We start from the raw sequence: 11061 nt of genomic DNA on the forward strand, positions 1-11061 counted from the left end.
TCCCTAGGAAAAATTTGAATGGAATTTTAAATTTTGTTAAAGAAACCTAAAACCCGAAGTAATGCAAATAAAGCCATATAGAACTATGTGTCAGATTCAAAATTTTCAAAATGTTTTAAAAGTGGTTCCAAAATATTCTTCATTGAATAAGGAATCTCATGGATATTTTATTTGTATTTTTCTGACTAGTTTCGACTTACTTTTGAAACAAATTGGTTTTTAAATCAAATGCCATTTGTCAAATTATTTTCCAAATACTAAAATTAGGTAAGAGAAAAGAGATTTGGTAAAAAAAAAAAAAAGAACAACGTGTGGGCAAATGGCCAGGCAAGCTCAAATGAGCGACCCAGCCAGAGGCAACTCAGAGCGTGCAGCCCGACGCTGCACACGCACGCCCACGCCCACGTCCAAGCGACCAGGTCGCGTTTTCTTTTTCTCCTTTCCTGTTATGTGGGTCCCAGCGCCACATCATCGTCTTCAAGCCCGGGCACGAAGCGACGCACACGCACGAACGACTGCTGCGTTTTTCAGTTTCTGTGTTTACTCTTCAATTGATTACCGGCGTTTTAAGGCACCATTCGACGCACCGTTTCTTCCTACTTAAGCTCCATTCCCTCCTCTTCATTTCCCCCCAAACGGCACGCCTAGAGAGCCCCCAGGCTGCTCGAATTTTGCCTCGCATGTCCGCAGTACCGTCGCGGTAAATCGTCGATTGCGGTGAGCACAGTCCATCTTTTGACTTCTAGTTTTCGCAAAACTCTTTCTTTCTTCATTCCGCATCTCTCAGATTTTGATTCGCAATTTTTCGTGCACCACAGCGACGACGCTATAATCGACTCTAGTCTCCGGCGAGCGACTTCCGGCGAACTACTGCAGATCGACGTCCGCGACTTCGTAAACGAGTTTCCCTTGTCAATCCGAGCTCCATCGTCTGCCCCACCATCGCCAAGGAGCACCGGAACGTCAAGGCCGGCGACATCAGACGACATTGCTGTGTGCGTCCCGTATGTGAGCTGCCCCTGTTTTCCTTTTCTTTGTTCAGTTTTCCTAGCAACCACAGGATCTAGATCCTAAGGCTGGTAATACATCACTTAGATGAAGGGGTACTGACCAATTAGAATCGGCCACTTGTCACATCTATTCTAAATTTCGGATATTAGAACAGGACATACTTCAATCTTTGAAAAATCATATCTTTAGTTCCGTTTATCGAAATTTAGCAAACAAGATGTCCCTGAACTCAGAAAAATGTGTAGAATACGTTAGTGTCATAATATTGCACTTTTGCATCATATTTTTACACAGTTTTTGCAGAAACCAAAATAGAGTATTTTGGCCATATAAATAGTTCTACAAAATATATTTAAGTAATTCATTTTGCTTTTAGCAGAGATTCGAACCCCCTGTACAATAGCATTAGAAAATAAAAATGTTACCTATACGTTTCTCTTGTAGTATTTGTTTAGTGTTGTAGATCTTTTCTAATGATAGGAAATGTTTTTAATAATTAATTCAACACTAAAATTTTGCCATGGCATCATGCATATAGTGACAACCAGAGAACAATAAATGGAGTGCTCTTGTGTGAATCTCATATGCATCTCATGTCTATGTTTGTGCATTTGTGTTGTGCTTTGTGTTTATGGTGCTATGTATGTATGCTTGTAGATTGCGACTGTGACAGCTGCAACCTTTGTGACTGCGAAGATTGCAACTCCTCCCACTGAAAAAGGCAAGTGACACACACCAAAAGTCCCAGTTTTGATTCTTGCACTGTAGTGTTTTTATAGTAGACATGTCTAGGGTTTATGCTTTATGCCTGCTAATAAATCCTAGTAGTTTAGCTACACCACTCCTAGACTCCTTTAGCCGCCATTAAATTTAGTTGTTACCTGCTATGCTATGGAAAATGTTTTGATAGAGGTTAAGGAAAAACAACTAAGTTTAATGAATTACATGGGTGAATGGTGGAGTTATGGAGAGGGTGGCTGTATCAGGGGGCAAGACCCTGGTGCTAGTGCACACTTGCGGAAAGTCACCCAGGCTTAAAGAGATTGTAGACAAACCTTGCTCATTAGCTTCACGTACAACCACATGCTACTATGGCTCTGGCTTGACAAAGTATGTTGTATGAACCCGGATCCTAGGGGCCAGGTGGTGGTAGAGGGATACTGTAGGTGGGGGCGTGGCCCTTAGGGAATGGTTCGGGCGATTACACACAGAAGGTCTCGGCCACGGTCTACACCTGTCCTTAAGCAAAATGTGCAACGAGGTAGAAGGATTGACCTGGCCATGTGGGTAAAGGTGTACAACCTCTCGAGAGTGTAAATCTAAGTACTTAGCCGTGTCCCCGGTTATGGACAACTTGAGCGAACTGACAAGTCTTTGTTCGAAGATCTCCTCATCCCAATTTCTTAAATAAAATTTGAATGGGTGAACAAGGGTAGGAAGGTACATTGGGGCTTTACCAATGCTACTGTTAATTTGGTACATTGGGGTTTTACCAATGCTACTGCTAATTAGATTGAAAGAAAATGTTTTGATAAAAGATAGTGAAAAATTGGCTTTATGCAAAATGAACTTGAGCTCTACCTGCCAAATGTGCACGTAGGTGTAGGATGCCTTTTGAGTCCACAAAAGTGTCCTTGCCAATACAATTCCAAATGTATTGATTCCTTCGGGCTGCAACGTTTGATGTTGCAGGTATCCCTAGCTGATGAAGAAGATGTTAGGATCACGAGTCTTTGCCCAACATGTCTGCCTGTGGCATCTGTGAAGGAAGAGGACTCCATGCTATTTGCTTTCCGCTTGATGTTGAACTCTGATTTATGTTTATGCTAGCCTTGAGCTATGCAAGTTGTATCGAACTATTTTATTTCCGCTGGATCTTAGATTGTAATGAAGACCTTTGCTACTTGGTATTTCATCTTAAACTGTGTGTGCTAGCAGTTCGATCCAGGGACTAGCACTAATGCACAGGGGCTTGCACTTTTTAAAGTGAGGTCACTACAGACCACATACCACGGTACGAGTAAAGAGTACTTGTCAGGAGACGAGGTTGAACAAGGTATAGAGTGATACCGATGATCAAACCTCGGACAAGTAAAATATCGCGTGACAAAGGGAATTGGTATCGTATGTGAATGGTTCATTTGATCACTAAAGTCATCGTTGAATATGTGGGATCCATTATGGATCTCCAGATCCCGCTATTGGTTATTGGTTGGAGAGAGTACTCAACCATGTCCACATAGTTCGCGAACCGTAGGGTGACACACTTAAGGTTTGATGTTGAAATGGTAGAACTTGAATATGGAATGGAGTTTGAAGTTTTGTTCGAAGTCCCGGATGGGATCCCGGACATCACGAGGAGTTCCGGAATGGTCCGGAGAATAAGATTCATATATAGGAAGTCATATTCCAAGTTTGGAAATGATCCGGTGCATTTATGGCAGGTTCTACCATTTCAACATGGAATGGTAGAACTTGAATATGGAATGGAGTTTGAAGTTTTGTTCGAAGTCCCGGATGGGATCCCGGACATCACGAGGAGTTCCGGAATGGTCCGGAGAATAAGATTCATATATAGGAAGTCATATTCCAAGTTTGGAAATGATCCGGTGCATTTATGGCAGGTTCTAGAAGGTTCTAGAAAAGTCCGGAAGAATGGCACTATGGAAGGTGGAGTCCCGGAGGAACTCCACTAGCATGGCCGGCCAGCCCTAAGGGGAAGGAATCCCAGGTGGATTCCACCCATGGTGGCCGGCCACCCCACCTAAGGAAAAGGTGGGAGTCCCACCTTGGGTAGGACTCCCCCCTTGAGTAGGTTTCCCACCTTTGGGAAGTTTTGGTGTTGGGGTCTTATTCGAAGACTTGGACTACAACTCTTGGGGCTTCCACCTATATAATGAGGGGCATAGGGGAGGGGGGCGGCCACCATAGAGCCATAGCTTGGCCGCACCCCTTGCGGCCGGCCACCCCCTCTCCCAAACCCTAGCTGCCCCTCTCTCCTCCTCTTCTCCCGCACGCTTAGCGAAGCTCCGCCGGAGATCTCCACCGCCACCGCCACCACATCGTCGTGCTGCCGGATTCAAGGAGGAGCTACTACTTCCGCTGCCCGCTGGAACGGGGAGAAGGACGTCGTCTTCATCAACACCGAACGTGTGACCGAGTACGGAGGTGCTACCCGATTGTGGCACCGTGATCAAGATCTTCTACGCGCTTTTGCAAGCGGCAAGTGATCGTCTACCGCAGCAATAAGAGCCTACTCTTATAGGCTTTGGAAATCTTCAAGGGTTAGTCTCGTTCATCCCCTCGTTGCTCCCATCTTCTAGATTGCATCTTGGCTTGGATTGCGTTCTCGCGGTAGGAAATTTTTTGTTTTCTATGCAACGAATCCCTACAAACATTTCTTCAAGAATAAACCATTGAACCCATCTGGACCAGGTGCTCTATCAGCTGGCATATCCTTAATCACATCATCCATATCTTTTTCTTGAAAAGGGGCAGTCAATTCCTCCAAACCATCAACTCTTTTGATTAAAGAATGCAGATTGAACTCCATCGTGATACCATCTGATTTCCCCATCCTATGCTTATATGCAGCCCATAGCAAGGAGGCCATAGCATGGTGGTCAGATACCTCATTACCATCTGTATCATGTAACATTGCTATTGTGTTTCTCCTAAATCTTTCAGTAGCCATAGCATGATTTTTTTTAGTATTGTCTTCCCCTTGCTTAATCCAGTGAATAGTGCATCTCTTCTTCCAATAATTACATTCAGCCAACAATAACTCTTCCAAATGCAGCTTCACAATCAGCCTAAAATTAAATTCTGCCCTAAACAAGGGCCTCTCCTCTTCCAAAGTATCCAGGATAAGAAGAACTTTATTACAGTTCTGTATCAAACGTTTAAGTCTAGCCAAACTCATGTGCCATTTGTTTAGGTCCTGCCTTAACCCCTTTAATTTATCTGCAACTATTGCTGAGCTATACAGTTTAGCTGAGCCTCTCTCCCAAGACTGAGTAACACATTCTTTAAACCCAGGAAAATCCACCCAATAATTCTCAAACCTAAATATCTTTGCCTTGGGTATAGTAGTGTCAATATTGACCACACAAGGTACATGATCAGATCCCTTTTTTCTAAAGGGAGGACCATAGTATTGGGGTAATCAGATATCCAATGCTGGCTAGTAAAAAACCAATCCAGCTGCTCTAATAATGGCTCTCTTTGCATATTTGACCAGGTATATCTTCTACCTTTCAGAGGCAGTTCAAGTAACCCCAAATGACCAATGATATCATTAAACAAGAACATCTCATTCATATCACCTCCTGGCTTATTTCTATTATCTTGTGACCTTATGAAATTAAAATCACCAAGTAACATCCAATTGTCAGAGCATGGAATGGTCAAATTATACAGCCAAGAAACAAACTGATCCCTTAGCACCCCATGACAAGGACCATACACACAAACCAAAGTCCATTTTTCATTATTATGGGCAGAAGCAAACTCAATTCTGATCCCAAATCTTTGTACCTCCACAAGCATGCCATGAAACATAGAAGAGTTTCAAATGACTAGAATGCCCCCTGAAGCTCCCACCGATGGAGAAAAAGCAAAATGATCAAATCTTTTAGGGCAAAAAGTCCCTATGAAACGCCAATCAAACATTTCACATTTTGTTTCTTGAAGGCATATGATGTGACAGTCACTTTCATAATTTTTTTGCTCTAACCTCTCTCTGTCTGTTTTCAGCATTTAACCCTCTCACATTCCAACAGAGAATACTCCACTTTCTTTTAATCATTCGATACATAATAAAAACTGATATAGAATAGATATAATATGCATAGATGCATAGCATCCGACATTCTTGGTGCCCATTTAATCTGACATAAGGTCTTACATAACAGAGAACACCCACACAGGCCAAAGGACATCACCCAACTCACACACAAAATAGACCCACTGACATTCACCAACACCAGATGCCCAGAAACATACTCATAAACCCAAAAGACTCCTGCCAAAAGTACTTCATAATGCAACTTATACATCAACACTCTTTCCTTTGTCAGAATCATCTGGAGTTGCTTCAAGCTTATCCTTAGTCAACTTATTCTCATCAATGCCCAACTGTCTACCAATTCTTTGCAGCAGATGAATTGGAGTTGCCGGAGCCCTGACAAACCCCTCTTCCTCTCCAGAAGGAGTGTGAGAAGAGTCAGAAGGGCCAGGTTGATCACCTGCCTGGACTACCAATAGTTTTGCCCTCCCTCTTAGCTTCTTCTTGGGCTTGATGACCCACAAGTATAGGGGATCGCAACAGTCTTCGAGGGAAGTAAAACCCAATTTATTGATTCGACACAAGGGGAGCCAAGGAATATTTGTAAGCCTTAACAGCGGAGTTGTCAATTCAGCTGCACCTGGAAATAGACTTGCTCGCAAGAGTTTATCAGTAGCAACAGTTTTATAGCAGTAGCAGTAGTGAAATATCAACAGCAATGTAACAAAGACAGCAATAGTGATTATAGTAAACAGCAGGATTAAAATACTGTAGGCACAGGGATGAATGAACGGGCGCTGCATGGATGAGAGAACTCATGTAACAATCAAGGTAGGGCATTTGCAGATAGTAATAAAACAGTATCCAAGTAATAAATAACCATAGGCATGTGTTCCGTATATAGTCGTACATGCTCGCAATGAGAAACTTGCACAACATCTTTTGTCCTACCAGCCGGTGGCAGCCGGGCCTCTAGGGAATCTACTGGTAATTAAGGTACTCCTTTTAATAGAGCACCGGAGCAAAGCATTAACACTCCGTGAACACATGTGATCCTCATATCACCGCCTTCCCCTCCGGTTGTCCCAATTTCTGTCACTTTGGGGCCTCGGGTTCCGGACAGCAATATGTGTATACAACTTGCAGGTAAGATCATAAAGCAATGAATATCATCATGAATTGATAACATGTTCAGATCTGAGATCATGGAACTCGGGCCCTAGTGACAAGCATTAAGCATAACAAGTTGCAACAATATCATAAAAGTACCAACTACGGATACTAGGCACTATGCCCTAACAATCTTATGCTATTACATGACCAATCTCATCCAATCCCTACCATCCCCTTCAGCCTACAGCGGGGGAATTACTCACACATGGATGGGGGAAGCATGGCTGGTTGATGGAGAGGCGTCGGTGGTGATGATGGCGATGATCTCCTCCAATTCCCCGTCCCGGCGGAGTGCCAGAACGGAGTTTCTGGTCCCAAGATGGAGTTTCGCGATGGCGGCGGAGTTCTGGATGTCTTCTGGCAATTTCGTCGAACCCCCTCGCGTTTTAGGTCAGAGGGCTTAAGTAGTCAAAAGGGGAGCCTCGGAGGCTGGCCGAGGCGCCGCCACCATAGGGCGGCGCGGCCCAGGGGTCCCACCGCGCCGCCTGGTGGGGTGGGCGCCTCGTGGCCCCCTCCGTCTCGTCTTCTGGCTTCGTCAATCTTCTATGAAAATAGGCCCATTGCGATTATTTCCAGGGATTTTCCCGAAAGTTGAGTTTCTGCACAAAAATAGGACACCAGGGCAATTCTGCTGAAAACAGCGTTAGTCCGTGTTAGTTGCATCCAAAATACACAAATTAGAGGCAAAACAATAGCAAAAGTGTTCGGGAAAGTAGATACGTTTTGGACGTATCAGGGCTGCACCTCAACTACAGGAGTTGGTCTATAACCTTCCTTCAAGCAGCTCCTAGTAAATCGACGATCTTGTGCATGCACCACAGGGGTGGTCAGCTTCTTAGCCCTTTTGTTTTTGCCCTTCACAGGAGTAGAAGCAAAAACCACAGGCAGCTCTACAGTGACCTCCTTTTCATCCTCTAATGTTCCCTGCAGTATCACTGACTTCCTCTTAGGACAACACTTAATTCTCTGTTGTACATTAAGCAATAAACCCTTGGAAACATTCCATCCTTACTTCTTCTCTACTGCAAAAACAGTTGACCAAACCTCTTCAACTGAACAAAAGGAGAAATCTGCAGAGATAGAGGAACAGAAGCAGATAACAACTGAGGAATCATATTCTGGAATAGATGAGCCCATTGCATATCAGGTGGAATAACAGGACCATAAACCACTCTATCCATCAGCTGCTGTGGCAATGTAGGACAGTCCAACTGGTGCATAAACTGAACCACCACCTGATTATCCTGTAGCATATTAACTGAATCTCCAGAAATCTCAGAAGGAGCTAGTACCATGGATTCTGCTTCCTCTACCTCCTGATCCCCCTCTTGTGGCTGTTATTGTTCCTCCTCTTGCATATCTAGTTGCTGCATGTCATGGAAGTGCTGATTATGGAAATTGTGACCCATAGGACCCTGCTCCATGATGACGCGTAAAGCACACGCCCGTTGGGAACCCCAAGTGGAAGGTGTGATGCGTAGAACAGCAAGTTTCCCTCAGTAAGAAACCAAGGCTATCGAACCAGTAGGAGATGAAGGCCACGTGAAGGTTGTTGGTGGAGGAGTGTAGTGCGGCTCAACACCAGGGATTCCGGCGCCAACGTGGAACCTGCACAACACAATCAAAATACTTTGCCCCAACTTAACAGTGAGGTTGTCAATCTCGCCGGCTTGTTGTAAACAAAGGGTTAAACGTATGGTGTGGAAAATGATGTTTGTTTGCAATGAGCAGCAGAGAACAATGATTGCAGTAGATTGTATTCAGATGTAAAAGAATGGACCGGGGTCCACAGTTCACTAGTGGTGTCTCTCCAATAAGAAATAGCATGTTGGGTGAACAAATTACAGTTGGGCAATTGACAAATAGAAAGGGCATAACAATGCACATACATATCATGATGACTAATATGAGATTTACTTAGGGCATTACGACAAATTACATAGACCGCTATCCAGCTTGCATCTATGCCTAAAAAGTCCACCTTCGGGTTAGCATCCGCACCCCTTCCAGTATTAAGTTGCAAACAACAGACAATTGCATTAAGTATGGTGCGTAATGTAATCAACACAAATATCCTTAGACAAAGCATTGATGTTTTATCCCTAGTGGCAACAACACATCCACAACCTTAGAACTTTCTGTCACTTTGTCCCAGATTCAATGGAGGCATGAACCCACTATCGACCATAAATACTCCCTCTTGGAGTCACAAGTATCAACTTGGCTAGAGCCTCTACTAGCAACGGAGAGCATACAAGATCATAAACAACACATATATGATATATCAATAATCAACTTGACATAGTATTCGATATTCATCGGATCCCAACAAACACAACATGTAGCATTACAAATAGATGATCTTGATCATGACAGGCAGCTCACAAGATCTAACATGATAGCACAATGAGGAGAAGACAACCATCTAGCTACTGCTATGGACCCATAGTCCAAGGATGAACTACTCACACATCAGTCCGGAGGCGATCATGGTGATGTAGAGTCCTCCGGGTGATGATTCCCCTCTCCGGCAGGGCGCCGGAGGTGATCTCCTGAATCCCCCGAGATGGGATTGGCAGCGGCGGCGTCTCTGGAACTTTTCTCGTATCGTGGCTCTCGGTAATAGGGTTTTCCCGACGGAGAGTATAAGTAGGTGGAAGGGCAGAGTCGGGAGAGGCACGGGGGCCCCACACCATAGGGCGGCGCGGGCCCCTCCTTGGCCACATCGCCTTGTGGTGTCGGCGCCTCGTGGCCCCACTTCGTATCCCCTTCGGTCTTCTGGAAGCTCCGTGGAAAAATAAGACCCTGGGCTTTCGTTTCGTCCAATTCCGAGAATATTTCCTGTGTAGGATTTCTGAAACAAAAAACAGCAGAAAACAGGAACTGGCGCTTCGGCATCTCGTTAATAGGTTAGTGCTGGAAAATGCATATAAATGATATAAAGTGTGTATAAAACATGTGAGTATTGTCATAAAGCTAGCATGGAACATAAGAAATTATAGATACGTTTGAGACGTATCAAGCATCCCCAAGCTTAGTTCCTACTCGCCCTCGAGTAGGTAAACGATAACAAGGATAATTTCTGAAGTGACATGCTATCATAATCTTGATCAATACTATTGTAAAGCATATGAGATGAATGAAGTGATTCGAAGCAATGGTAAGACAATGACTTTTCATGAATAGTACTTTCAAGGCAAGCATCAATAAGAATTGCATAGGAGTTAACTCATAAAGCAATAAATTCTTAGTAGAAAGTTTTGAAGTATTACAAGGGAAGATATAAGCTAGTTACAGCAGTTGCTTTCAACTTCAACATGTATATCTCATGGATAATTGTCAACACAAAGTAATATGATGAATGCAAATAAGCAAATATGTAGGAATCAATGCACACAGTTGACACAAGTGTTTGCTTCTAAGATAGAAAGAAGTAGGTAAACTGACTCAACATAAAGTAAAAGAAAGGCCCTTCGCAGAGGGAAGCATGGATTACTATTTTTGTGCTAGAGCTTTTATTTTGAAAACATAGAAATAATTTTGTCAACGGTAGTAATAATTCATATGTGTTATGCATAAGACATCCTATAAGTTGCAAGCCTCATGCATAGAATACCAATAGTGCTCGCACCTTGTCCTAATTAGCTTGGATTTACATGGATTATCATTGCATAACATATGTTTCAACCAAGTGTCACAAAGGGGTACCTCTATGCCGCATGTACAAAGGTCCAAGGAGATAGATCGCATTTGATTTCTCGTTTTTGATAGATCTCAACTAAGGACATCCATACCGGGACAACATAGAAAACAGATAATGGACTCCTCTTTAATGCATAAGCATTCAACAACAGATAACATTCTCATAAGAGATTGAGGATTAATGTCCAAACTGAAACTTCCACCATGATACATGGCTTTAGTTAGCGGCCCAATGTTATTCTCTAACAATAGGCATACTCAAACCATTTGATCATGATAAATCACCCTTACTTCAGACAAGACGAACATGCATAGCAACTCACATGATATTCAACAAAGGTGTAATAGTTGATGGCGTCCCCAGAAACATGGTTACCACTCAATAAGCA

At 43.4% G+C, this 11061-nt stretch overlaps 1 long non-coding RNA gene across 1 annotated transcript; it reads left to right on the forward strand.

The window, feature by feature from the left end:
• Positions 1 to 488: 488 nt before the first annotated feature.
• On the forward strand, positions 489 to 2945 carry LOC127316470 (uncharacterized). The gene is made up of 4 exons (XR_007860439.2): positions 489 to 717; positions 819 to 1004; positions 1669 to 1732; positions 2704 to 2945. It is a non-coding gene; the product is annotated as an uncharacterized lncRNA (long non-coding RNA).
• The last annotated feature ends 8116 nt before the right edge of the window (positions 2946 to 11061 follow it).

The sequence above is a fragment of the Lolium perenne genome, chromosome 7 (assembly GCF_019359855.2).
Source record: "Lolium perenne isolate Kyuss_39 chromosome 7, Kyuss_2.0, whole genome shotgun sequence".
NCBI lineage: Eukaryota > Viridiplantae > Streptophyta > Magnoliopsida > Poales > Poaceae > Lolium > Lolium perenne.